Below are 14,983 nucleotides of genomic sequence, written 5' to 3' on the forward strand. Positions count from 1 at the left end.
TGGGCACATAGGGCATTTTGACAATGCTTGATATTTCACAATTATTCAATTATTTATCTCATGAAAAATGAAATGTTATTCGTTTTGATAGATGCGTAGATAGATTTCCTATCAATTGATGCAAAAACCTTTGCGATCTATTGAGAAATGCTCGAGTTATAAGCGTTCCAAATCTTGCATTATTTCCTACTTGTTCAGTGCCTAGATTTCCATTTCACCCCCTATATCTTCCGGTTAGACGTAGTCCTACGTCAAAACGTAAATGTTTGAAGGTATTGATAACAAAAAACAAATTTTGGGCGGGACGAAGTTTGCCGGGTCAGCTAGTGCTATCAATAAGCATGTTATATGTTTGCCCCAAGAAGAACGATAAACAATTGAAAAAAAAGCGTATTTTTGGGAAAATATATCAATAACTTTTAGTAGAATTGAGATATTGGCAAATTCTGCATAGCAAAGTGTTTGGCTTAGTAAGCTCTAGAAGTCTTCCGAAGACTGTTTGTATGTAAAATTTGAAATATAAACGTTGGAGCAAATAAACCTTAGAACTTAGAAATAAAACACTAGACCGGTTATTTCAATGAATAGCAAAAACTTTGTTCTACAAAGTTGCTTAAAATAACTGAGGCTACAACATTGTCTAACTATATTTACCTCTATTCATGAAGATAAGAAAGTTATACATTTTATTTCATCGAAAATTTTGGTCACCCTATTTTTGACAACATGAAAATGAGCGCTCTATCATATGTAGCAACTTTGTCGAAGACAGTTTTTGTCTAGAGCATAACTGTGGAACTCTAGCTGCTAATTTTCACTTAAATGCATCTCATGAACCATTTCACAATGGTCCAGGAGATGCATTTAAGTGGAAATTAGCATTTAGAGCTCGACAGTTATTCTCCAGACAAAAACTGTCTTAGACAAAGTTGTTAGTCATGATAGAGCGCTCGTTTTTATGTTGTCAAAAATAGGGTGACCAAAATTGTCGATAAAATAAAAAATATAACTTTCTTATCTTTCGACAATGTTGTAGCTCCAATTATTTGAGATAACTTGTAGTACAAAGTTTTTCTCCATCTCTTGAAATAACCGATATAGCTCTTTTTTTCTAAGTTACGTTAGGGTCACCATGAAAAAACTTTTATGTTTCAAATTTTACATGCAAATTATCTTCGAAAGACTTTTAGAGCTTACTAATACAAACATTTTTCGATGCAGAACTTGTCAATATCTCAACTTTACTCAAAGTTATTGATATTTCTTCCCAAAAACCATACTCTTTTCATTTGTTTGTCCTTCTTTCTGGGGCAAACGTAAACCAGGTTTATTTGCGGCATTTTAAAGAGCATATTTCACTCTACATGATGTGTGATTTTCAAAACTATGTTATTTTTTGTGTTTGAGTAAATTGAAATTAAAATCATGAGTTTTTGGGTAATAAACCATCAATAACTTTGAGTAGGATTAAGAAATAGACAAGTTCTGCATCGCAAAATGTTGGTATCGATAAGCTCTAAAAGTCGTACGAAGACAGTTTTGATGTAGAATTTGAAATAAAAAAGTTGAAGCAGAAAAAACACGTTTTTTCATGGTCACCCTAATGCAACTTAGAAAAAAGCGTAAAATCGATTATTTTAAAAGATAGAAAAAAGCTTTGTTCTACAAAGTTGTTTAAAATAACTGGGACTACAATATTGTTGAACTATGTTTATCTCTATCTATAAAGATAAGAAAGTTAGATTTTTCATTTCATCGACAATTTTGGTCGCCCTATTTTTATAACATAAAAATGAGCGCTCTATCATATGTAACAACTTTGTCTAAGACAGTTTTTGTCTAAACAATAAATATCTCCCACAAAGTTGTTTTTAGCGCCTTCTATCTGAGTTGCATTAGAGTAACTATGAAAAAACGGGTTTTTTTTACTCTAACTTTTATATTTAAAATTCTATATCAAAATGGTCTTCGTACGACTTTGAGAGCTTATCAATACCAATATTTTGCGATGCAGAACATGTCAATATCTTAATCCTGCTCAAAGTAATTGCTGGGTTTTCATTCAAAAACTCATGATTTCAATTTTTTTATGTTTACCCCAGAAAGAATGACAAACAAATGAGAAGAGCGTGTTATTTGGGAAGAAATATCAATAATTTTGAGTAAAGTTGAGATATTGACAAGTTCTGCATCGCAAAATGTTTGTATTAGTAAGCTCTAAAAGTCTTTCGAAGATAATTTGTATGTAGAATTTGAAATATAAAAGTTAGAGCAAAAACTGTTTTTTTTTCATGGTAACCCTAACGCAACTTAGAAAAAAGACGCTATATCGGTTATTTCAAGAGATAGAAAAAAAACTTTGATCTAAAAAGATGTCTCAAATAATTGGAGCTACAGGGTGGGCCATTTAAAGTGGAAGGATTTGTTTTTGCAATAGCAAAGTAAAGAAGTGGAATTAAAAAAAAAATTGAAATTCATTTATTTTGGTCCAAGGAGATTTGTTCTAACTACTTTTTGATTATGATATCTCGTACCGATACCGCCTCTGGCCTTGACCGCAAAATGTGCCCTTTTTTCGGCATTTTCCATCACTTTGCCCAATTTTTTTTTTATCCCATTTATTTATTTTAGGCATTTTAGCTGTAACAGAGCCAAATTTTAATCGTGTACATGTCACATGGTTATCATATCTATAATTAGTACATTACACAGTTGCCATTCGTTAGTATTCCTTCTATACCATTACATATGGTACATTTACACAGTAGCCATTTAGGCATAAGAGTTTTCTATCTGTTCTTCCATTATCCAGTAAACCGGACAGCGGAGACAGTTGAATGATCATTGTTGAGTTGCTTATAGAACAACAGCCCGATGAGTCTTGCAGAGCAGAGCAGTTGTATGGATGAATCGATCTCATTTCGACCGTGGATCGATTTCCATCGCTGATGATTGTTGCGTGGATGTAGCTATTCTGTAACAACACAAAGATGGTCAATGAGGGTCCTGAGTTTTGAACTCACGATCGATCGCTTACTAAACGAACGCGCAACCAATGTGGCTACGGAGACCCCCCGCTTTGCCCAATGTTTCGGCCGATATGGCAGCAATTTCTTGTCGGATATTGTCTTTCAGCGCAGCCAGGGTACTTGGTTTACCAGTGTATATCTTGGATTTTAAATATCCCCATAAAAAAAAAGTCAGGAGGCGTCAAATCAGGTGATCTCAGTGGCCAGTCATAATCGCCGTTTTTCGATATTAATCTTCCGGGGAACATTTCGCGCAATAATTTGGTCGTGGCAGCCGCTGTATGGCATGTAGCGCCGTCCTGTTGGAACCAGTAATTGTCCAATTCATTTTCACGAACAAATGGCAATAAAAAATCGGTTATCATTGTCCGATAACGCTCCCCATTCACGGTTACCGTTGCTCCATTTTCGTTTTCGAAGAAGTACGGGCCGATGACTTTATCGGCATAAATGTCACACCACACAGTAACTTTTTGGTCGTAAAGAGGTTGCGTTTCGATGAATTGAGGGTTTTCAGTAGCATAAAACCGACAATTTTGGTTATTCACTCCTCCATTCAAGTTGAAATGCGCCTCATCAAACATTATGATTTTTTGCCAAAAGCCACGTTCATTTTTGGCCATTTCGATAGTCCATTTCGCAAAATCAAGTCGACGTGGTAAGTCAGATGGGTTAAGTTGTTGAGCCATTTGAATTTTATACAGAAACATTTTCAAATCAACACAAATTATGCGTCGGAGAGTGGTTCGAGCGATGCCTAACTCTTGCGAACGATGGCGACCTGATGTCGATGGAGTCTCTGCAACACTGGCTCGAACGGCATCAATATTCTCGTCGAAACGTCTTGGTCGTTGTCTGGACAGATGACTGGCATTACCAACACTACCAGACGATAGAAATTTGGCATATAATCTACGTATAGTGTTGTCTCCAGGCGATGTTTTAACTTTATTTCTATTTTTCCACGCACGTTTAGTTAACACAATTGAGAAGTTATTTTGAATGTACAGCTGAACAATTTCAGCGCGTTGTTTAGGTGTGTACTGTTCCATGGTTAAAATTGTACTGAAATGACGCTTCCAACGCGGTATGACATTTGTTAATCTGACATCTCTGTCAAAAGTTATGGGGTTGCCAGATGCTTCCACTTTAAATGGCCCACCCTGTACAACATTGTCGAACTATGTTTACCTCTATCTATAAAGATTTTTTTTTTCTGTATTATAGTGACTTTCAACGCTTCTGGCTGGTTCGTCACTTTTACCTTCCATTTTGGAAGAATGTCGGGAGTGAGAATTGAACTCGTGATCTTGAGCGTGAGAAGTATGGATGTTACCTCCACGCCAGATCGGCTCCACATCTATAAAGATAAGAAAGTTAGATTTTTTATTTCATCGACAATTTTGGTCACCCTATTTTTGACAACATAAAAACGAGCGCTCTATCATGAGTAACAACTTTGTTTAAGACAGTTTTTGTCTAAAGAATAACTGTCAAGCTCTAAATGCTAATTTCCACTTAAATGCATCTCCTGGACCAGGGATGGTAAAAAATCACATTCAACGATCAATGAATAAGTATATCCCTCTAGTCGGATGTTTTTAAATCACCCCCAGCAGGCGAGGCTCTTTTATTCTTCATATGTACACAGAGAGAATACTTGGAACGGTGAGCTACCAAGATCTCAAAAAAGCAATATGAGAGCGGAATCCCAACTGCTTGCACTCTCGAAGCATTACTTCTACTACTCTGGTTTTATCGTGAGTGCAAGCCACAAACGATTAATCCCATTCCATAGAGCGGATGATGAGTTCTTGATCGGAAAGTGTAACAAGAGACGATCAACTGAAATCTTACGACACTCATCGAGGGATTTTTAATTCTCTATTGCACTGTCCGCAGTGAATGGCTGACTCAGTTTCGTGTCGATTTTATTTTGCTGTCGTCTCCCGCCCGATAAACAGCAGACGGGTAATGGATGCAATTGATTAATTTTATTACCAGCAGATTTGGGCGAATCTCATCCCGCCCAAAATCGTTTTTAGATTCCAATAATTCTGAACATTCACATTTCTCTCCAAATAATTTTTCCAACAGTAATTCAATTAGTGACTTCACGAAACACCTTTCGAATTCGATTGAATTTCAGACCCTTTTTTATTTTGTAGATAAAACGGATCACATATTTGATTAATTCAATTCTGTGTGGTTACGTTCTTCGTTACGAATAAATGTAATGAAATAGTATGGACGTATGATATTCATGTATCGTGGACTTCCGACATATGTGGCAGTAGATTTGTCGAACGACTAATGTTTTTTTATGTCCCTTCAAACTTGTTGCATCTCTCAAGTGTACATACTGCTTTGACCGCAGATTTGCATGGTAGAATCTGGTTAATTTCAGGTATTCAGTCTTCATATTGTCGAATGAATACTGTTGGAACAATAGGTATCGCAGCAAATGATTATCAACATCCTACCTTATCATCAACCGGTATGCGAATAATTTCAGTGAACTGACGGCATTGGAATATATGCTTTGTGAGGACCACACAATTATTATCAGAGCGAATAAACGTCCGACTGGAAGTCATGAACATCAATTCAATGTGCCCAAGATAAATTTATCCTTTGAAGGTCATTAACCTTTCTAAAGATGATCAGATGGAATATATTCCAATGTCGTCTGGAATAACCTGTCCAACACCTTATGATCGTTATATTGTTTTTGCTATTATTCTGATGTTTCATAACACGGCACTCTATTGATTATTCGCCGAAAATGAATAAAAAGTATCCTTGAAGTTAGCCTACGGTTTTAGTAGCAGTGCAATATGGTGAGCCAGTCTCAGGATAAGAAAACATTTAAAAATAAAGCTTTATTTTTTGAATGAATCAATAGTAAAACAAAACGTCAAAAAATTTCTCGGCTTTGTGATAGCAGATAATCATTATCCATTTGAGTTGTATGAGTATTCCATTCCCCCACAAACTGTGGATAGTCTATCTGCATACAAATTATGTAGAGTGCCACAATCCAAAAAAATTATGAGCAAATATTTACGTGCTTAAACAAAAAAACACATGTTGACATATTTGCGCTAATTTATGTTTTTTTATTAATTCAAGGTAATCAAGGTCTTTTCTAGACACCAGTTTACTCGGCCCCGAAAAAAGTGGTCTGTATTTGGGCAGGCGGAAAAATATATCTCGCAAGACCACGTGTTCGATGTCGTAAAAGCCTTGGCCAATAACGCATTTACATTAACTCATAAAATTAGTGATTTGAGAGGGATTATTGTTTGTAGTCTCTTGATTAATTTAAACACCATCTGAGAAATCCTCCGTGAAACATGAAACATTAAAGTCGTCCTATCTGCTGTAGCGCATTTTTTTTATTTTACCCAGTTTCATCGAAGTAAACGCGCTCGGAAAGGAAAATTGAACGCCCGGATGAGAGAGCGAGAATCGTACGTCATAGAGACACTCATTCCCATGGAGCAAATTCTTGTTAGGAGTTGAAAGCAAAACGAGGAAAGAGAGTAACTCAATTATTCAGACTAGTTTCAGTCTAGTAATGCTTTGGTCAACTCAGAGTTACCAAGAGAAATCACGTAAAAAAAAAAATCGAAGAAATCGTAAATCACATCATGCTCCCTTGTTTTCCATCCTTGTCCTGGACCATTGTGCATAGTGCAATGGGGGCGAGGGGTTTTTTATGAGAGAGGCATATGATGCATGGAATTATCTTTCATATGGCAATAAGTTCTCGAACGAAACAGTACATATTTGACCTGAATCGAATCATTCTAACTATACTTGAACTTCACTTTCTTTTGCCTTAGCCTTGGTAAATTGGTGATGTCAATCAAATTTTCTCTAATTGTTGACGAAGATCCCTGATTTTTCTTGAGTCTTTTTTATCCAGACAGAATCTCCGATATTCGTTGAATTTCAAAGTTCAGGTAGTCGACATCATGTAATCCTTACCGTGCCTCATGGCTGTATGCAGTTAATTAAGATAAACTAAACATTCACTCAGCATAATTTATCTTATGCACATTATGCACCTAACAAAACAGAAGCTCAGCAGCCATGGGTATGCACAGCAGCCGCTCATCTCACGTGTGCAAATTACACCATCTAATGACTCAATTTGCCAGACCAATGGGAAGCGATGACCTCGCGAGCGCAATTCCGCGCCGGTAGCTTTTCATCAAGCCAAACAAACGAACGGACGAACGGACTGACAAGCAAACGGTGGCAGCAGCAGCAGACTCCTTTCTCGAGCGGCTCTCATTCTCTCTGTCTCGGTGTTTAAAAATAGGCGGTTCAATTAAATTTATCACAACACTCCGTTGCTCGACGTTGTCGGGGTGACGTGCAATAAAACAACGATTAAACAGAAAATTACAGTCGCGAAGGTAAGTACCAGGCTTCGTTAGAGGCGCGTGCATGCAAAAAAAAACTTACAGCTGTGATAGGGCAGTCAAACGGCGATCCATAGCTTTCGTGGAAACGACTGCAACAATAATCTCGACGATCGAACAACGAACGATTTGTTCCTTCCCCAGTCAATAATGGCAACAACAACTTCTCAACAGTATACTTTGTATCTGTTATGGAGAACGATGTTTTATTTATGCAAGCAACACGCGGTCAGCAATTAGGTCTTCTATCTGTCCTATCCAGCTCATTATCGCACTTCCACGAACAACATCAATCCGTTAACGAATCGGCGGCTATTTAATTTGTCTCACACTCTCTCGTACGAATTAATCCACTTCAGCGAGAATCCTTACGTAATTTTCGATGCGCGCACGAACAAAGAGGTATATCATTACCTTATATCAAACAACCAAACACGGGTAATCGCGCAAAATAATAACTCGCGAAATTCAGACACAATAATTTTTAAGAAGTGGAACCGTTCAAAATTCGTTCCGCTAAGTTCTCGCCCGAGCAAACTCGGAGCAGCGTGAACAGTCTAGTGCAACTCAAAGGCTTCGCGAGTCGACAACAATCTGTTGATTTGGATTTAATTAGAGAAGCTACCGTCGCGTGAGAGCAGGACACAACGGTTCTGCTGCACCGCCTCTGGTGCTGCGCTGTGCAGACGACGACGACGGCAAGGGCTCAAAGTCCACGCATTCATCTATCGTGTTGTTAGCTGCGATGCAGGGATGCTGTGTCTGTTTGTCGGAAACATTGATGAGCCGGGCGAAGACAAACAGGAACAAAAATGTACATTTCAATTGGGATGATACTGCTGCAGCAGCAGCTGCGGAGACAGCCAAATCTCGTGATTGCAATTCAATGGTGACGAAATATTTACTAGTTGTTCGTAAATCTAATCTGAGTTTTGTTCGATTGTCTACGTTAATTTTAACATTATTGATATCGAGTCACAAACGTACGCTTTCCATATATTAGGCGTACAAGTATGACTTACTGATTTCGATGTCGGAATAACGTTTTGTCTCATCTTCCGAACACTTATTTTTTAAATGTAAATTTACTGAACTTTAATATTATAAATAATTGAATAATGGAAACCCTGATATTCTTTGTGGTATAGGCTTCATTTTAAAGGGTGTGTCACATCAAATTGCATCACGGAAAAAGTGCTATAGAAATTCGCCCAGTAGACCGATCCTTTTGAAAATTTTAGACAGTAAAATCAAAACTATTAAACAACTTTTGGCATTTTCTTTTTATTCATACTTCGAGCCCAAGCCCGTATGCTTGCACCTTCCTCTTTACCCCGTCCATAAGGTTCTGTACAACGTCAGGTTGTAGTTTTTTTTGAACAGAAATCCATTTTCTCTTGAAGTCCGCCTTCGATTTGACAACTTTTGGGTTCTTCCGGTGGGCCTGTTTCATAATCGCCCAATATTTCTCTATTGGGCGAAGCTCCAGCGCGTTTGGCGGGTTCATTTCCTTTGGCACGAAGGTGACCCCGTTGGCTTCGTACCACTCCAACACGTCCTTTGAATAGTGGCACGAAGCGAGATCCGGCCAGAAGATGGTCGGGCCCTCGTGCTGCTTCAATAGTGGTAGTAAGCGCTTCTGTAGGCACTACTTAAGGTAAACCTGCCCGTTTACCGTGCCGGTCATCACGAAGGGGGCGCTCCGCTTTCCGAAAGAGCAGATCGCTTGCCACACCATGTACTTTTTGGCAAACTTGGATAGTTTCTGCTTGCGAATCTCCTCCGGAACGCTAAATTTGTCCTCTGCGGAGAAGAACAACAGGCCCGGCAGCTGACGAAAGTCCGCTTTGACGTAAATTTCGTCGTCCATTACCAGGCAATGCGGCTTCGTCAGCATTTCGGTGTACAACTTCCGGGCTCGCGTCTTCCCCACCATGTTTTGCCTTTCGTCGCGGTTAGGAGCCTTCTGAACCTTGTATGTACGCAGGCCCTCCCGCTGCTTGGTCCGCTGGACGAATGAACTTGACAAATTCAGCTTATTGGCGACATCCCGGACCGAACTTCTCGGATCACGTCTAAACTGCTTAACTACGCGCTTGTGATTTTTTCACTGACGGAGCATCCATTTTTGCCGTTCTTCACCTTCCGGTCGATGGTTAGGTTCTCGAAGTATCGTTTTAGTACTCTGCTGACCGTGGATTGGACAATTCCCAGCATCTTACCGATGTCCCGATGTGACAACTCCGGATTCTCGAAATGAGTGCACAGGATTAATTCACGACGCTCTTTTTCGTTCGACGACATTTTTCCAAATTTACGAAAAATTGACAGTGTAGCATGGCCAACGTGATCTATACACTCTTATCTGATTATAAGCGAAAGCTGAAGATATAATTCCTAAAAATTAAATTTCTACAGCGTTTTTTCCGTGATGCAATTTGATGTGACACACCCTTTAATACCATTTACAGGTATTGTTGCCGGACGAATTTCGGAAGGACGTTGATTATGAAACCTCCTTTTAGCTACGTTATACAGGGTGCGGCAGCATAACTTCCATTTTCAAAACTCAATAAAAACTATTGTATGCATCGGAAATTATTTATTTATTTTCTATAATGTAGGTACATGCCAAAAGTTTTTATTTACATTGTTTTGTAGATCAAATCTGTTAGGTGATGTCCCCCATTCTCCATACATTGCGTAAACCGATTTCTGGCGATTGTCATGACTCTTGTTAGCATAAAGGGCGAACGCGAAATTATTGCGAAACATTCAACAGGGCATAACTTTTTTACCATTGGGTAAAAATCAACCAAATTTTGCACACTTTCTCATTGATGTGTATTGTCTACATGCTGTCAAACTCGAATTCAACGAAAATGGAGGTGAACCAACGCGAGTCGAGAGAACAAATTCTTTCCAAACACCTGGAATTTCCTGACCTGGCGCACCGGCAGTTGGGAAAAATGTTGAATATTCACCATTCAACCGTCTCCAGAGTGTTGAAGCGGTTCCAGGAGCGATTGACGTTGGACCACGGCAAAGGAGCTGGAAGAAAACCGGGACCGGGGAACAAATAGACGGAGGGAAAGGTGAAGCAGATGATTAAAGCAAATCCCAACGTCTCAAGCCGTGATTTGGCTAAAAAGATCGGCATGTCGCAGAGCTACGTCCAGAATGCAAAGAAGAGAGCTGGACTACATACATACAAGGTACAGAACTTCCCAAACCGCGATGAGCGGCAACAATCGACGGCTAAAACTCGGGCACGGAAGCTCTACGAGAAGATGCTGACAAAATATGGCTGCTGTGTGATGGACGACGAAACGTATATAAAAGCCGATTTTAAGCAAATTCCGGGGTTGGAGTTTTTCACCGGCAAGAGCAAGTTCGATGTGGACGACAAATTTAAGAAGAAAATGTCGAAGTTCGCCTCCAAATATCTCGTTTGGCAGGCCGTCTGCTCTTGCGGACTGAGGAGTGAGCCTTTCGTGACAAAGGGCACAGTAAATGGCGAGATCTACAAATCTGAGTGCCTCGAGAAGCGCCTTTTGCCGTTCTTGCAGCAGCACGACTAAAATTTTGGTTTGATTCTAAACATTATAAGAAAATTGGCATGACATTTTCGGTGTCGCAATAATTTCGTGTTCGCCCTTTAGCAGGTGTTATGTTGGCAATTTCTTCTTGGATGTTGGTCTTCAAATCTTGTAGGGTTCTCGGACGGTTCACATAAACACGGGATTTCAAAAAACCCCATAGAAAAACATCACAAGGGGACAGATCGGGAGAGCGAAAGTGTTCCCTCAAAACAGCCATCGAGGCTCTTGAATTGTGTGCTGTTGCACCGTCTTGTTGGAACCAAATGTCCCCCAAATCCAAATTTTCTAGCCGTGGGAAAAAAAATTGTAGCATGTTTACATACCGGTCCGAATTCGCTGTCACTGTAACCTCATTTTCCTCAAAAAACCAGGGACCAATAATTCCAGCTGAGGAAATTGCACACCACACTGTGACTTTGGGTTAATGCAAAGGCTTTTGATGCAATTCTCGAGGGTTGGTGTCAGCCTACTAGCGCATGTTTTGTTTGTTAACAGACTCACAAAAATGAAAATGGGCTTCATCGCAATAACCGAACATCCGCTTGAAAAGTAAACCTCAACGGCAAAGACACGCTCCTCACTATTCCAACGTATGATGGCGACTGAACCGTGTCGGGTTCAAAACTTTACAGTATCCCCTCTTGAACGAGACCACTAGCGCTCCGCTATGACATCAATTATCTGAGTGGCCCGCATTTTAAAAAAGGAAGTTATGCTGCCGCACCCTGTACTAACACAGCTTTCTGCTAGAATTTATTAAATCTCGATAAAAACTTATAATTCATAGTACATCATATCATGACTCATGACGGCGCAGTGGGTTCGGCAACATCCCCCCGTTCGTGTTGTTCCGTTTCGCTTGAACTCTTCTGTTTCTTCGCTAGTCCGAATATGCCAGCTTCGTTGCTGGCCGATTGATCATCCCTTTGGATGTTTGCAGTACTGCTCTCCGCACTTACCCATTCTTTCCAGACACCACGTCAAGAATTCGTCCACGAAGCCATCCATCGCGCCTACCTTCGTCTACCACGACCACCAAGTCTCCGGATTTTAAAGGTCTTATTGGCTGGAACCACTTGGTGCGTCGGGTTAGCATAGGTAAATATTCATGTACCCAGCACCTCCAGAAAGTATCCACAAGATACTGTGCCAGTATCCAACTGTCCCGCATCGTAGAGTAATCTACCTGCTCTCGACAGGGTTGATTGACTCCTCGCGTGCCGTAGAGCATGAAGTGGTTCGGCGTAACAGCCTCCTGCTCAGCATGATGCGATGTAGGTTAGTGGCCTAGAATTAACCACCGACTCAGCCTCCAGAGCAACTGTCTCCAAAACCTCATCACTGGGGTGATGTGGATGCTCTGCAATTGCCGTTATCCCCACCTTGAGTGACCTGTACCTGCTGCCATATCAGCGTCTCGGCTTGATGTAGTTCCTCTTGTGAGAGTGGGCCTTCCGCATGTAGCCCCAGGAACCGTTTCATGGCCCTGACGACGAATTCAGTCGACCGCAGAAGTCTCTTCCATTTTGAGAATCGTATATACTGAAAAATTGGTGTCAGCAAAACTCGATGGTGCAGGAAAGCAGCTCGCAAATCTTCTTCCGTCGAAAACTCTTCCGACTTATCCTCTTGCCAATTATCATCTGGATCCATCAGGAATGTTGGGCCTGCATACCACCAGCCGTTAGGATTGAAACTGGGTCCATCTCTCCACTTCGTCGCTTGATCCGCGATATTAATCTTCGACAGTACTTTCCGCCATTCGCTCACAGTAGTAATACTGAGGATCTCTCCTACCCGGAAGCCGACGAACTGGTGATATCGTCGAGTTTCGGACTTCAAACACGTGAGCACCGTTGTCGAGTCTGACCAAAGATATCTGGTGGCCACTGTTATTGTCAGAGATATGCTGATGTTATCAAGAAGTCGAGAGCCACGGCATTGAAATTGTTTTTAATGGTGCCACCTTGGTCTTCGCGGCTATCAGCGTGCATCGAGGTGTTCCGTTGCACACACGCAGGCGTATGCGTTTTCGCTTGCGTCGACAAAAACGTGGATCTGCGGGTTCTTCGGGGTAGCGTTGCCAGGAAAGAAACATCTAGGGACACTGACTTCCCCTATCTTCATCAACATGTTGATCCACTGGCGCCACTCTTCTACTAGGTCCCCACTGATCGTCTCGTCCCAACCTGTACCAGTTCTCTGAGCTCGAAGCTAGGAATGTTTTCTGATGACCTCCAAACCATTCCAAGTACTCTCTCCACACTAATGGTCGGATTAACGGACTTCTGCTGAACTTTACTGGTTTCCCCTATTCGCGTGAGCACTTCGGTGAAATTTGACGAGAAGTTTCGAATCTTCATTCCAGCCTTAGAATGTACATACTTCACCTCGTTGATCAGGTTTACCGCCTCTTCTACGGAATCTACACTATCGAGATAATCATCAACGTAGTGATTTTCGATTATTGCTCGGGCTGCGTCTAGGAATTGATTCGCGTAATCCTTCGCATTTATGTTTTTCAGGTACTGAGCTACGCATGGCACGCTGCGCCGAACCTGGCGACTCCTGGGTGTTCACGGAATACGAAGCCGTTCACCTGGGCTGCAGCATCCCAAATCAGGCGCACTTTGCCTGGTTTATTCGGGTTCCTTACCACCCCAAGCGACAGATACCAGACACGTCTAGGGTCGGTAGACTCCATTTCTGCTGGAGTTATCCGTTGAGCATACCCCTTTTCGAGATAATCTGCAATCTGTGTTCTTACTTTCTCGTCGAGTTCGGGATCTTTAGCCAATTTTTTTTCGAGCGCTTCCATTCTACGCACTGCCATTGGGTAGCTAGCTTGGTTCGTCATAGCGCCATAACAGTCCTGTCTCCAATCTGTCGTCCACTCTGCGGGTGGTGTTCTGAAGAATCTCCATGGCACGCTTGTCTTCCTTCGATTCAGGACTGTGTTGAATACTCGCTTCATCCACCGCTAGAAACTGCCTGAATAAGCTGTTAATTTCAGCCTCTTTCTCGCATTGCTCCACGTGAGCATTCACGTACTTCACAGTACTCTTATCGGTTGAGCGTCGTCCGTAAATGAACCATCCCAGCCGATTTTTGACAGCGACTAACTTTCCAGTACCACTTTCTCGACTCTTGAGCGCACTTAGCAACTTAGCGTTGTCTACCCCGATTATCAGCTGAGGAGTCACATCTGTGTATTGGCAATCTTCTGAGATATGGATATCCCTTGCAGAACTCGTCGTAAGCTAAAGTTTGACTGGGCAGTTTGAACTCCTCGACAGTCCTCGCTCTCAAAGGAAACTTGTTTTCTCGCTCAGTCCTGAGATGGTTATTTCTACACGTTGCGATCCCTTCTCGATTCTCTTAACATCACCTGTCCAGCGTAAACACAATGGCTCACTGGGCCCTTTAACTCCTAGCAGATTCGCTACTTCCACTTCCAACATGGTTGACGAGGACCCATCGTCGAGGAATGCGTATACGTTCACGCTCTTCCCGTTTTCGTACAGTTTTACAGGAAACTACCGCAGATGAAGTGAAGGAGTTGTGATGTACATATGATGACACAACTAAGTCGAAAAGTGTATGATGCATTCAAATACGGCCGAGAGAAGATAAAAGATGAACGATTTTTCACGTGAAGGACGATCATCCACCTCTTCAACTGATGAAAACATCGACAAAATAGAAGGAATGATACTCATAAATCGTCAAGTTTGAGAGAGCTAGCTCGTGAATTAAATATATCTCACGAGACTGTTCGTAATATTCTGGTTGATGATTCAAAATGGTCTAAAATCCGGATTTTTAGCATTATGTAATTTGTGCACCATGCTTTATTTGCAAAGTGTCTCTTAGTTTGCCCATATTTGTGTATAATATATGGTCAGTCAAACCGGACAAA

The 14,983-nt window shown here is 41.0% G+C and overlaps 1 protein-coding gene across 2 annotated transcripts in view; it reads right to left on the reverse strand.

Annotated features, from left to right (window-relative positions):
* Window positions 1-14,983, reverse strand: part of LOC129774825 (protein mothers against dpp) — a 99,453-nt gene that overhangs the window by 68,148 nt on the left and 16,322 nt on the right. Inside the window, exon 1 of one of the 2 annotated variants that reach the window (XM_055778835.1) lies at window positions 7,506-8,027. The exons of the other annotated variant lie outside the window; for it this stretch is intronic. The gene's annotated coding sequence lies outside the window, so the exon portion shown is untranslated. Of the gene's footprint in view, window positions 1-7,505; window positions 8,028-14,983 lie in introns of those variants that run through there. 2 annotated transcript variants of the gene reach the window in all.

This window comes from Toxorhynchites rutilus, chromosome 3, assembly GCF_029784135.1.
Source record: "Toxorhynchites rutilus septentrionalis strain SRP chromosome 3, ASM2978413v1, whole genome shotgun sequence".
NCBI lineage: Eukaryota > Metazoa > Arthropoda > Insecta > Diptera > Culicidae > Toxorhynchites > Toxorhynchites rutilus.